Here is a 13,451-nt window from a genome sequence, read left to right on the forward strand (position 1 = left end):
GAAGCCTTGATGTCAGAACAAAACGCCCTCAGGGAAGACTTCCACAGCTTGAGACTTGCAGTCCTAGAACACATGAGCAGCACGGCAAGTCAGTTACGTATGTTACGGCATCACGTTAACTCTTTTACTCCTCCGGCCAGAGATCCGAAGATAGATGGAATTTAGTTATTTTTCTTTCTAAGTTATTTAGTTTTAGGCTAGATTTTTTAATTAATGTTATGTGAATTCATGTTTATTTCTATTTCATTTTATTATTTGCCCTTCCTGTAATACATTATGATCAATTTTTATTTGAATCTGTTTAGTTAATTTATTTTGCAATGCCTATTATGCTCTACTGTTATTACTTATTATTATTATTATACAAAGCAATTAAGCATGCATACTAAATTAAGCTACAGACTAAAACGTTCATAAGCAGAATAAAATATTAAATTACGCTACCAAGTGATTCTGTGAAGCGCTACTAAGCCTTTCCAAAAAGGAAGTGTGACGAGCGTCACACCACCCATGACGGGCGGCACACTTAGTACTTGTTACGAGCGTCACAGCTTTGTGACGAGCGTAACGCCTCTCAGATATGTGAACGTTAGGGAGCCGTTGGAGACGAACGTTACACCCCTCACCTTTTTACATTCCCCATTCATTTTTCATTTACCACAATTAATTACTTTTCAACCACTCTTTCTTTTCACCTCCCACATTTTACCTATAAATACCCTCCAAACTTCCTTCCTTCACCACAAACAACTCTCTCATATCAAATATACAATTCTTTTCTTTTCCAAATCACTCATTCAAAAATTCATCACAATGGCGGGAAATCAAAACTTCGGAAATATCATCTTCCGATCCGGAGATGACAACTATCAGCAAGAGCAATTCGAGCGCTTCCAACAGCGAGGCGTCGCTCCCACCAGGTACCCCGATTTAACTTGTTTACAACAATTGGGCTTACACCAAGGTATCGAGTGGATGCTCCGTAGAGCCGATTTAACCTTCCTTTGCACCCATAACCAACCCACCCATCCTCCCAACGTCGTCGACGACGAAGGCCTGCGACCAACGATGACATTATGGATGCTATCGATGGAATGCAGGCACAGAATACAGAGATGATGCAGATGATGCGTCAAATGCAACAGCAACAGGATGTTCGGAATGCCATAACCGACCAGCGGTTTACTGAGTTGTTTAGCAGATTCGACAGCTTAGACATACGTCAAAGATCACCAGGACCAAGAACCAGAGGTGGAAGGCAGCCTTAGTTGTATTTTTCTTTTTCCTTTCCATTTTGTATTCCTTTCCCTTCAAACATCGAGGACAATGTTTAGTTCAAGTATGGGGGGGAAATTATTCTTTCCATTCCCATCTTTGTTTCAAGTTTGTACTCTCCCTTTTCATTGTTATTTCCTTATAAAAACAAAATATTTTTTTTAAGTTAAGTCCTGAATGTGAAAAAGTTTCTATTATCTATTTCCCTCAACTTTCTTGAGCCATAACAAAAATTTTAACACACCCAATAAGTATAAAGGTCGCCTACTTTATAAAATTTGAGTGAAATCAAAACAAAATCATTACCATAACAACGCTCTGAGAACCTCAATATGTTAGATCAGGATAAGTACCTATTATACCGATTCCTTGAACTTTTAGTTCTATGGCAACCCCAAGTAGTTTATACAGAAGTCAGCACCATCTTAATAGCAAACTACGTGGAGAGCCGATGAATATAAGTGAATGATCCCCAAAGTAACCTAAGAAAATTAAACTAGGTGATCCTTACCAGATCATTTAACCTAAAGGTTGCAGATCATGCAAAAGCACAATACGAAAGATCCATTATGAATTGGTTCAGTAGGAATCTGGTACTGAACTTGGTAGGGCGGACTACGGTTCGATCCCCCGCAATTTGCAATGGACTGAATAATGAAGTTATCCGACTTATGTACCAGAACTTCTAGCTAAAAGCGGATCATAGTCACTAACCGGTTACTCCACTATGTGCGCGAAAGGATAAAGGGCTTAATGTGATTTCGCTAGAATGAAAACGGGCAAAATAAGACTAAAGGAACCAGGATAGCTATCATAGGGTACTTGAACCGATCGGCATAAGGTAGGGTTATCTAAGTTGTAACGGTAGTTGTTGATGTCAAGATTAAACTCAAGTCCTCCTAAACAAAAATCCATTGGCAACCTAGTACGAATTGATGTGTGCTTTAAAATTTCATCCGGCTAAAACTTTTAACAAGTTCTATACTGAATTTTGCTTGAGGACAAGCAAAGATTTAAGTATGGGGGAGTTTGATAACACGAAATTATATCGCTTTTTAAGACTTAATTCAATTAAATTATTTTATCATTTACGCTAATTTATCCCATTTTATCAGATATTATGCAGTATTTCTTTTCTATTTATATCAGGTACCCATTTTGAAGCAAAAGTGAAAAAGGGAAGAAAAGGAGGGGTAAAAAGCAACAAAAAGGAGAGAAAAGGAACCAAAGGCCAAAGCCCAGCCCAAAGCGCACAAGTCACCAATGCTGTGCCTGTGACGGACGTCACAGGACGCGTGACGAGCGTCACGCGAAGCAGCCTTGTGACGGACGTCACACATGGTGTGACGAACGTCACACCAGTCCTCTATATTTTTGGCGCAAGGAACTCAACTGACCACGTTGAAGCCCACTTCCACTCACGCTTAACCCTCGGAAGCCTACTACCATGCACGGGGAAACCCTTGAAAAGTGGTTACACCAGCAGCTTATAAATAGCAGCAAATTGGGAACTTCCAGACACACAGTTTTTGCACGCTCAGTCTTGCGGAAGCTCTGCCAAATTTATTTTTTTCACGCCTTTGCCTATTTTTCTTCCTTTCCAGCATCGTTCACTTTATTTATTTTATTTTGCAAGCTTTGTTTTCTTTTTCCCTTGCAATTTATTTTCCCCGTTCTTAGCTTTTAGATATTTTTCGCGTAGTAGTTTCTACACCGGAAACTACTGGGCAACTTTATACCGGATTTAACCTTACGTTATTTTCGAGTTTTTTTATTTCCTTGATTTAATTTACTGTTTAATTGAAGAATCGAAGAACAAATCCTACCGGCTTGTGGTGGAGTGTTCAAGACCATTGTATTACGCATTCAGGTTCTTTAATTGTTATTTAATTTTTATGCTCTATTCTACTGTTTATTTACATTGCATGCCTGGAATGAGTCTGTTTATGCATGATATAGATTCTTATTTATTTAGCATGTCTGGCTAAATTGCCTAGGTATCGGTATGTAAAGTAAGCAGAAAGAGGGATCAAAACTAAGTCGGTCTATTCAAACTTAAAATTAGAATCAATCTTTTTATGGTCTTAACTTACAGGTTTAATAACAAGATTTTTTACAAAAGTAAAAGACATAAAGAAGTTGAAACCAACAGAGCGAGAGTTTGAGGTTTTAACTGGACAGTGTAAGTTAGTCATTAAATCTATCTCAGGGCGAGAGCAAGTTTTAGAATTAATTAAATTCTGACCTTTTTCCAAAAAGTATTTTTAAAGATTGAATGTGAGGACGAGAGTTAAGCATTTAGATTTAATTGTATAACCTAAGTCAACAGAGCGAAAGTTTGAGATAAGGGTGTTTAAAACGGTCAGTATTTTCTTAAAAAGAGTTTCTGCAACTTTATTGTTTTCAAAATATGATTTTTGACTTAATTATAAGTGACAGCAACATTAACATAAGATCATGGTTTCTTCAACAGAGCGAGAGTTTGAGATAAAACCTTTAACCAATAAAGTTAGTCGAAACGATTTATTTTAAAACCGAGAGACCGACAAGGAATTGATTCCCTAGTTTTGACGAACTACATACCGATATCCGTTTTATTGATATTTAATCTAGATATTAGTTTAGCTCTTAGCTCCCTTCCCCAAACAATCAAACATTTTCACCTTAGATTTACGTAGTAACCTTAGATAACGGTACATCGATTCATAAGTCCCTGTGGGATCGATATCTTTTAAAACTACGCGATAGAACTGTGCACTTGCAGTTTGTATCCCATTCTCGACTCACACAGTCGAGCGATCAGGTATGAACGATCAGCCATTGTTCTAGGCCATGGTGTGGGCAGACTCTTAATAGCTCTTTATATCTCTCCCAAGCTTCGAAAAGCGATTCTCCTTTGTTCTGAGCAAATCTAGTTATTTGGTTTCGAAGAACAACAGTCTTACTAGGGGGAAATATCTAGCAAGGAATACTCTCCTAAGGTCTTCCCAGGTAGTTATTGAATTAGCTGGAAGTGAATCTAGCCATGAACGTGCTCTATCCTTGAGGGAGAAAGGAAATAATCTTAAACGGATCGCATCGGGTGAAGCGTCGTTAGATTTAAAGGTGTCGGCTAGTTGGATAAAAACTTTTAAATGTTGATTCGGGTTCTCGGTAGCGAGACCCGCGTATTGGTTTTGTTGCACTAATTGCAACAAAGACGGTTTTAGTTCGAAATTGTTAGCAGGTATAATGGGGGTTTACTATGCTCGAACTAGGTTCCTCATCAGAGGGTTGGACGAATTCCTTACGAGGTCGCCTATCGCGATTCGCGGCCATAGCTTTCTTAATTCGGATGAGTAAGAGGCGTCTACGAGTATAACGTTCGGGTTCAGCTAAAGGGTCTACTAAATTTCCGGTACTACAGGTTCTTCGCATTTACCGGCTAATAATACCTTAGTCTATACGGTGTAACAACAGGGTACGAAATTTGACGAAGTTGGTCCCCGGCAACGGCGCCAAAAACTTGATCGTTGTGATTCGCAAGTGCACGAATAACATCAAAGTAATATAAAAGAATATCGATCCCACATAGACCAATCGTCAATCTATCGATTACTATCGTTACGGTGTTTATCTAAGGTGGTATAAAAGAGATATTGGGTTTGCAAAATAACGGTAAATAATAAATGCAGGTAAAGATAGGTTGAATGTAATTCACGTCAGTTAAGCGATGTTTCGATTGTCTAAATAGAACTACTTATGAGGCAATATTTTCTACTCTTGAAAAGAATCCATTTAACATGAACTGTCGCTTTCGCGTATTCAGAACCGAGTTTACCCTTAAATTAAGGCCTTTTATTGTCACTTATAAAAGGTGCACAGAATGCTAAAGTATTAAACCTATTTTTAAGAAATGAGACTCGTAAACTTAGTTGAAAAGTGATTTTGATTTGGAAAGTTTACCCAAGGAGTTTACTGATTTTAAACCTATCAACCCGTCCGAAAACAGTTCCAAAAATAGTTTATCCTTAAAGTGATAAAGATTCCTAGTTACTAAGCCAGGGTGCTTTCGCACTCCTTGAATAATTAAAACTAACCAAGTTTGTTTTAGAAAACTCAAGTTAAAAATCAAAACAGCCTTTAAAGTATTTCTGCAGATTTCAATATGTGAAACATTACTTTAACCGCGATCCTTACATTCTAACCTTTAAAAGATTTAGCCAGACATGGTAACACAAACAAACATAACGGTGTTAATCATGATGAAAAGTTTGTTTTAGAATGTGAGGCGTAAAGAGCGAGTAAAGTGCGTAAAATAAATAAAGTAAAGCGAGTGCGGAAAGTAAATAAAGTAAAGCGAGTGCGGAAAATGAATAAAATAAAAGCGATGCGGAAAATAAATAAAATAAAAGCGATACGGGAAATAAATAAATAAAGCGATAAATAAGAACCTGCTCCAAACGGAGGCTTTGATTCTGGTACAAAAATAAACCTCCGACTCCTGAAGCTAAAGACAACAACAACTCGAAGTGACTCAACTCAATCTCACAAAGGTGCGATAACCCCCCGATGTGACGGATTATCGCTATTACAAATGATAACTATATGCTTAGTGTTGTAAAACTAAGTTGAATGCTAGAAAATGAAATGAAATGAGCTATTTATAGAGATTTTTAGCAGTTTGTAAAGATCATGATACCCTCCAACTTCTCCTTAGTGGGACTTAGTGGGAACGTGATTTCCAAAGGTGGCGTTCGCCATGTGTGTAAATGGGGTGGATCATGGGAATGTGGAGGTTACCTCCTAGTTGAGGGCTGGTGAGTCATGGCTTCCCCAATAGCGGCCGCCATGTGCAACGCCATGTGTGTAATTTCGCTGAAAAACCCTAATTTTAGGTCTTTTTGCTTCGTTTCTTCCAAAAGAGTCCGAAAGTGCTAAATATCTGAAAACAAGAGAAAAGAGAGCATAATACAAATAAAATGATAATAAAGTCCTAATAAACATGTGAAATCTGAGTCAAAAACATGGTGTAATTCGGTGTGATCAGGGACCGGGCTAGATGCCGGCTGAGCTTGCACTTACGGATGATATCCTTCGGGCATGAAATTATGGGGCATCCCTGTAACACCCCAAAATCTGCCCTCCTTATTCACGCATTCATTTTTAGATCATTTAACATTAGATACATTGCATTTCATCATGTCAATCGGGATTAGCTCCAAGAAGTTTGAACATCATCCAGGACACTTTGTGGGTTCTATTTAGATGATCAGTCAACACAAGGGAAAGACTTGAGTTACTTCCAACAGGGGTCTATTCGTCAGTCAAAACGTTAATCTTGAAGGAGCAAAGATTTGTTCATGAGCTGTCATGCTCGCTAGGCGAAGCCCACGTGTTATGCAAAAAAACAAAAAAAAACAAAAAAAAAATTAAAATGAATAAATTTTTAAATAAATAAATTTAAAAAAAAAATCTCAGACTTGGACCTCTCTAATTTGAGCCCACAAAGCCATGAAAATTAGGTTATAAAAGAGATAGAACAGACAGAAAAAGGAAGAGAAGCAAAACACTCTGAGGTTTCCTTGGAACAAAACCCTGGACAAAACCTGGAGAGAAACCTAGACAGAGAGAGTGAGAATTAATCTGCATCAACCTCCAGGCAACTCTGAAAGGTTCATTCTGACTCACACACTTTCAGCTCAAGCAAACCCTAACATTGGTTTGCAAATACAGCCGTGCCATTTGATTTCAACCGATCTCTCCAATCAGGTTTGCCCTATATCCATCATCTTTATGCATTTAATTTGAATGCTCTAAATGTATGAGGTATTATGGGTGAATTTGATACCCTTTTGATGCATGTGTTTGACAAGAGGTTTAGGCCTCCTACCCTTGGTTGCTTTTTATGAGCTTTTTGTGAATTTTAATGGCATGATTCATGTGGTTACATTTTGATTTGGGGGAAACTCTTGGTTACCCTATTTTGTTTCTCTAACCTGTTTGTTGAGTTTTGTTTTGTGAGGGATCATATGACTCTTGCAGAGATGGTTTGCCTGGTGTTTCACTTTATTTGTGGGATACCGCCTGGAGGTTTCATTCCGATTACCTGTACTGACTCACTTTCTTTGATGGTGTTAGCTTGGGAGGATCTCAGGGTTTCCTTGTTCCGTTAATTACTGTTACTTCGGATCTTTATCCGTGTGGTACTTTTACATTTTTCCGTATTTTTACCGCTTTCTTAGCTGGAAGACCTCGATAGGAGGCAATGTTTTGTGTGTTTACTTTATGCAGGTTCCTTCGTCTAGGATTTCCCTTTTGCCTGAGCATTCCTAAAACGCAAACAAATTCATTGATTTTTCTTCTCCTAAGAACACGTTTACTCCTTCTACTACAGGCGAGTAAGTCTCCAAAGGTCGAGCATCCAGTAGATTGCGTAGTAACGTCGTTCGTCCAAAACCCAATCCATAACCCCGTAGTTAGCCGAACTACGGCTTGCTCTGATTCTCATTCCAGATGAGATACGTAGGCATAAGACGCGATGTCTTAGCGAGCACAATTACCCTTAACCCCTAGGTAGCCGAGCTACGAAGACTCTGACTCTCATATTCAGATGAGATACGTATGCAGTGGATGCGACATCCGTGCGAGTCATTTTCTTTTGACCCCTTTTTTTTAGTAAATAACACATTAGATAAACCCACACCCTTTAGACAAGAACTACAAAAGTGGATCCCGTAGAGTACTACGGATGTGTAGGGGTGCTAATACCTTCCCTTCGTATAATCGACTCCCGAACCCAAGATTTGGTTGCGAGACCCTGTCTTGTCCTTTCCTTTTTCCAGGTTTACTTCGAGCGTTTCCTTTCCCTCCTTTGGGATAAATAACGCACGGTGGCGACTCTCCTGTCTTTCTTCGCAGGTTGTTTTTTTTCGCATTCCATTTTTCAGGTTGCGACAGCTGGCGACTCTGCTGGGGACCCAGTTTCCCTAAGCAAGTCCCTCCTTGCTTTTGTAGGTTGTTTGTTTATTGGGTGTTTATTCTTTTGTACAGTTATTTATCTTTCAGCATTTACCTGCTTTATTGCATTGTGTACATATGACTGCCGTATCTGCTGGTTCTGTTTGTGGGATGAGTTCTATACCCGGACTCGAGTGCAATTAAGATAGGAGAATGGCATAATCTTGTTGACTTGTGTGGAGTTATTCCTTAGCAAGTTGACTTGCAAGCCCATTCACTTGGTGGAGGTCATGTTGAGATCAATAATGTCACACAAGTAAGTTGTGGTTAGACATTACTTTTTCCAATATATACCTCAGAAGCCAAGGACCTTATTTTACCAAACCCATCTTGGCCTATTTGTAGGATGTAGTGCGAAAGTCGTTCAAGTGTAAGATTTGATACGATTGTTACGCGATACTACACTCATAAGAGTCTCTCTTGAGAATATTTTTGGAATACGAGTAGTCGTTCCTCCGATAATATCCGAAAGATGGGATTATGACTATGGGAACCTTTTGTAGAACATGTTTGGCAGGTTTAAACCTTAGTACACTCCCTTTGGGTGGTTCTTAACCTAAACTCCATGCTCGTGACTTGCAACAAACCCTTGATTCATGGTTGATCCGTTCAGGTATCCTTAATATCAATGAAACTTGGATGTTGATAAGGTGTAAACCATAATCCACCAAAAAATGGATGGTTGATATTAAGGATAACATGATCCATCCCATGACCTTTGTTTGGTGTGCTTTGCTTGATCCTCTAAATTTCTCTCCAGGCAGTGCAACCTGACAGATGTTCAAGCGGATCCAGCAATTCTGATTGACATGCCATTGCATTGCATAACATCATCTGCATATTTGCATCCAACATCTCATGCTTATTCATTTGCAGGGTATTCCCTTTTTAAGGGGGGCCTTAAGATCGAATAAGCAGTGCATCGCATACCATACATACTAACCCTTGTTTGTTTTGCAGGTGTCACCGCAGTGTCTAATGTTTGTTCCCTGTTTCAGGCAGTTATTGGTCCCAAGCGAGTTCACAGGTACCCGACAAAGGAAAACCGTCCACGACTAGCAATGGACCAGATACAGAAAGAACTGGCTGATATGCGTGAAAGGATGGATCAGTTCATGACATTGATGACTGGTATGGCAGAAGGCCAGGCGAAGCTGAGGGAATTGGTTGAGCAACCGAGGCCCGATCCAGAGGTGGAAATACCAAGTGCTGAGGGGAACCCTGGTAACCCTGGGAACCTTGGTAACCCTGGGAACACTGATAACCCTGTGAACACTGGAAACGCGGGTAACGCAAATGCTGATGGAAACCCGGGTAATGTTGGCAACACGGGGAATGTTGGGAATGGTATTGGCGGAAGGTACAATGTGAATCAAGGGATTCGGATTAACGGGCGCCCCGTTACTGAAGATTGTCAGTATGATCAATTCTCTTTGCACGACGAAGCCCTCGAGACCACTCGCCGTATGGATGAGCTTGTTGAGAAGCTCAAATCTTTGGAGTCTCAAAATTCCTTAGGTTTTGATGTCACCAATCTTGGTCTGGTTCAGGGAGTAAGGATCCCTCACAAGTTCAAATCCCCTACTTTTGAGAAACACAATGGGGCTTCTTGCCCACGCACTCATCTCCAATCTTATCTGGGAAGGTTGGGAGCTCACACTGAAGATGAAAAGCTGTGGATGTACTATTTTGAAGACAGTTTAACTAGAGCTTCTCGTGAATGGTATTCTCATTTGTCTCGTACTACCATCAAGAGCTGGAAAGACTTGGCAGAGGCTTTTGTCAAGCAATATCAATACAACTTGGACATGGCTCCAAATCGAACCTTGTTGCAAGGAATGTCTCAGACTGCCAAGGAGACCTTTAGAGAATATGCTCAGCGTTGGAGACAAATTGTTGCGTCCGTCCAACCCCCTATGTCTGAAAGGGAGATGGCGGACATGTTCATGAACACTCTTCAAGGCAATTATATCGAGAGATTGGCTGCTTTCCCGTCAATCAGCTTTGCAGAGATAGTGATTGCTGGAGAAAGGATCGAGAGTTTGTTGAAGATGGGCCGAATTCAAGACAACAGTGCTTCCAACTCATCAGTTCCCAAGAAACAGTTTGTTGGTAACGGTCAGCGAAGAAGAGAAGGTGAGACGAGCGTTGTATATGCCGGCAGAGGCAGAGGCAGAGGACGCCCTAATTATTATCATGATCAAGTGGTCGAAGTCACTATTCCAACACCTGTTCCTATACCACAGTATCATCCGCAACAGCAACCCAGGTACAACAATCAACAACAAGGAGGTAATTTGGGTCAGCAAAGACCCTATCAACAACGTCCAAGGCAGGCGGACCGGGTCATTGAGCCAATCCCAATGCCTTATTCTGTATTACTTCCTAAGCTGATTGACATGAATCTGGTTATGTTGAGAACTCTGGCCCCACCGTCGATCCCAACAATCTGCCTAGAGGTTATGATGTCAACGCCAGATGTTCTTTTCACTCCAACGCACCTGGCCATACTACAGATAATTGCAAGGCTCTCCAGCTAAAGGTACAAGATTTGAGAGATGCCTAGGCCATTAATTTTTCTCCGGTGCCTAATGTTATCCAAAACCCGATGCCAGCTCACGGCGGGCAGAGGATTAATGTTGTTGATAGTGGGGAAACTTTGAATTTGGTTTCTGATGTGGCTAAAGTGAAGACTTCGCTATCGGTAGTTAAAGACTAACTTTTGAAAGGACAGATTTTCCCGGGCTATGGGGAAGAATGCAGAAATTGTCAAGACGCCGAGAACGGATGTGATAGTTTGAGAAGGGGTATTCAGCAACTGATAGATGAAGGTTGTCTTCAATTCGATCAGACTCGTCCAGTGAAGAATGATGTGTCGACAGTAACGTTTTATTTCACTCCTGAAGAAATATATGTTCCCGGGAGACCCGCTCCAACAACAATATATTTCCCAGAAAGTCCAGCACCAATTTACTCTGACAACCCTCAACCGACTTTGATTGGTCTGGTCACCATCACGGTACCAGGACCTATTCCGTATGAGAAAGACAGTGCTATCCCGTGGCACTATGGGGCTGATATCTACTGCCAGGGGCAGAAAGTTAACGAAGAAGACATTGACATTGGTAGCTCCGCTGTAGACAATGTTGGAGGAATTGGTGGCTTCACTCGCAGTGGACGCCTATTTGCACCATCAACATTGCGCACGAATGCTGAAGCTGAGGCACCCGCCAAGGCTAAAGGAAAACAGGTATCCACCGAAGAGGTTACTACCGAGGAAGCTCCTCCTAAGACCGCATTCGAGAAGGAAGTGGATGAGTTTATGAGGATTATCAAGAAAAGTGACTACAAGGTAGTCGAGCAGCTAAATCAGATACCCTCAAAGATCTTCATTCTCTCACTATTGATGTGCTCTGAGGCACACAGAGCAGCCTTGTTGAAAGTACTGAATATGGCTTATGTTCCCCCAGAGATAACTGTTGACCAGCTGAAGTCGGTAGTTTCGAATGTACACACTAGCCATGCGCTAGGTTTCACCGATTATGACCTAACATCTGAGGGAAGAAATCACAACAAAGCCTTGCATATCACAATGGAATGCAAAGGGACGGTACTTTCCCATGTTTTGGTTGATACAGGTTCTTCTCTGAATGTTCTCCCAAAGAAAGCCTTAACGAAGTTGGATTGCGATGACGCCACCCTGAGGCCAAGTAATTTAGTTGTAAGGGCTTTTGATGGCTCTAAGCGAGCTGTTTGTGGTGAAGTTGAGTTTCCAGTTAAGATTGGAACGCAGGTATTCAAGAGTACCTTTTATGTGATGGATATCCAGCCTGCCTATAGCTGTCTACTAGGTCGACCCTGGATTCATGCTGCCGATGCTGTTACTTCTACTCTCCACCAGAAGCTCAAATATGGACTAGAAGGTCAGATCGTCACCGTCTGTGGTGAAGAGGATATTTTTGTTAGCCACCTGTCTACATTTAAGTATGTGGAGATGGATGGCGAGATGCATGAGATGCTGTGTCAGGGCTTCGAAGCCATAAACATCAGTGAGGTCGTGCCCGAAACTGTCTTTTCACCTGAGTCTGAGAAGGTCGGGACTTCTATCTCTTCATACAAGCAAGCTGTTGAAGTGGTTAAGGCTGGTAATGCCCAAGGCTGGGGCAAATTTGTGGAGCCAATCATAAAAGAAGACAAGTTTGGATTGGGGTATACTCCAGGGTCTCAGAAGAATGAAGTCGGTACTTTCTCTAGCAGGGGTTTGGTTTCTCCCCACACTGTCAATGCTGCAGATGAAGACAAGGCTGACAGCGACTGTGACTTAGATAGCTGGATTCGCCCGTGTGTCCCAGGAGAAAAGTTCGACAATTGGTCGTCTGAAAAAGTCATCCGGTTTAATCTACTGAAGGAGTAATTTTTATTGTTTTCCTTTTATCACATGCATAACAAAGTCTTACACTTTGACCAAGGTGTAATGACTCATCCGTAGGGCCATCCATTTAGTTACATTTCGCAATTATTTTCATCATCAATAAAGGACAGCTTTTGCAAACAATTTTGTGTTCTCTTTCTTTCAATTATTTTTACTTTTACAAAAACGGCAATGTTTCTTTTTCATGTTTCTTTTTCGTTTTTCTTTCCAAAAAACACCTCGTAAAACTGATCACCCGGATCTCACTGCTAACGACACTGCTATGGCCAAGTATGACTTCGACAATCCTATCTATCAAGCCGAAGAAGGGGTTGAGGCAGATTGTGAATTGCCTGAGGAGTTAGCCAGGTTGTTGAAATAGGAGGACTGAGCTATCACACCTTATCAGGAGGTGGTTGAGACCATCAACATTGGTACCGAAGACGACAAGAAAGAGATCAAGATCGGGGCCAGTCTACAGGCCGGGAGGAAAAAACCGTTGATCATGTACTTGACTGTGTTAGAAAGGTCAATGGGTTGTGTGCTCGGTCAGCATGACGAGTCAGGTCGAAAAGAGCATTCAATATACTACCTTAGCAAAAAGTTTACCGACTGTGAACAAAGATACTCACTGCTCGAGAAAACTTGCCGCGCTTTGGCATGGGCTGCTCGCCGACTAAGACAGTATATGTTGACTCACACGACTCTATTGATATCAAAGATGGATCAAGTCAAGTATATTTTTGAAAAGCCAGCAGGGTTGCTA

General features: G+C 41.0%; 1 non-coding gene across 1 annotated transcript; it reads left to right on the top strand.

Annotated features, from left to right (window-relative positions):
- Positions 1-4,102: 4,102 nt before the first annotated feature.
- On the top strand, positions 4,103-4,209 carry LOC127108959 (small nucleolar RNA R71). Its single transcript, XR_007796453.1, has one exon. It is a non-coding gene; the product is annotated as a small nucleolar RNA R71 (small nucleolar RNA).
- The last annotated feature ends 9,242 nt before the right edge of the window (positions 4,210-13,451 follow it).

This window comes from Lathyrus oleraceus, chromosome 7 (genome assembly GCF_024323335.1).
Source record: "Lathyrus oleraceus cultivar Zhongwan6 chromosome 7, CAAS_Psat_ZW6_1.0, whole genome shotgun sequence".
Taxonomy (NCBI): domain Eukaryota; kingdom Viridiplantae; phylum Streptophyta; class Magnoliopsida; order Fabales; family Fabaceae; genus Lathyrus; species Lathyrus oleraceus.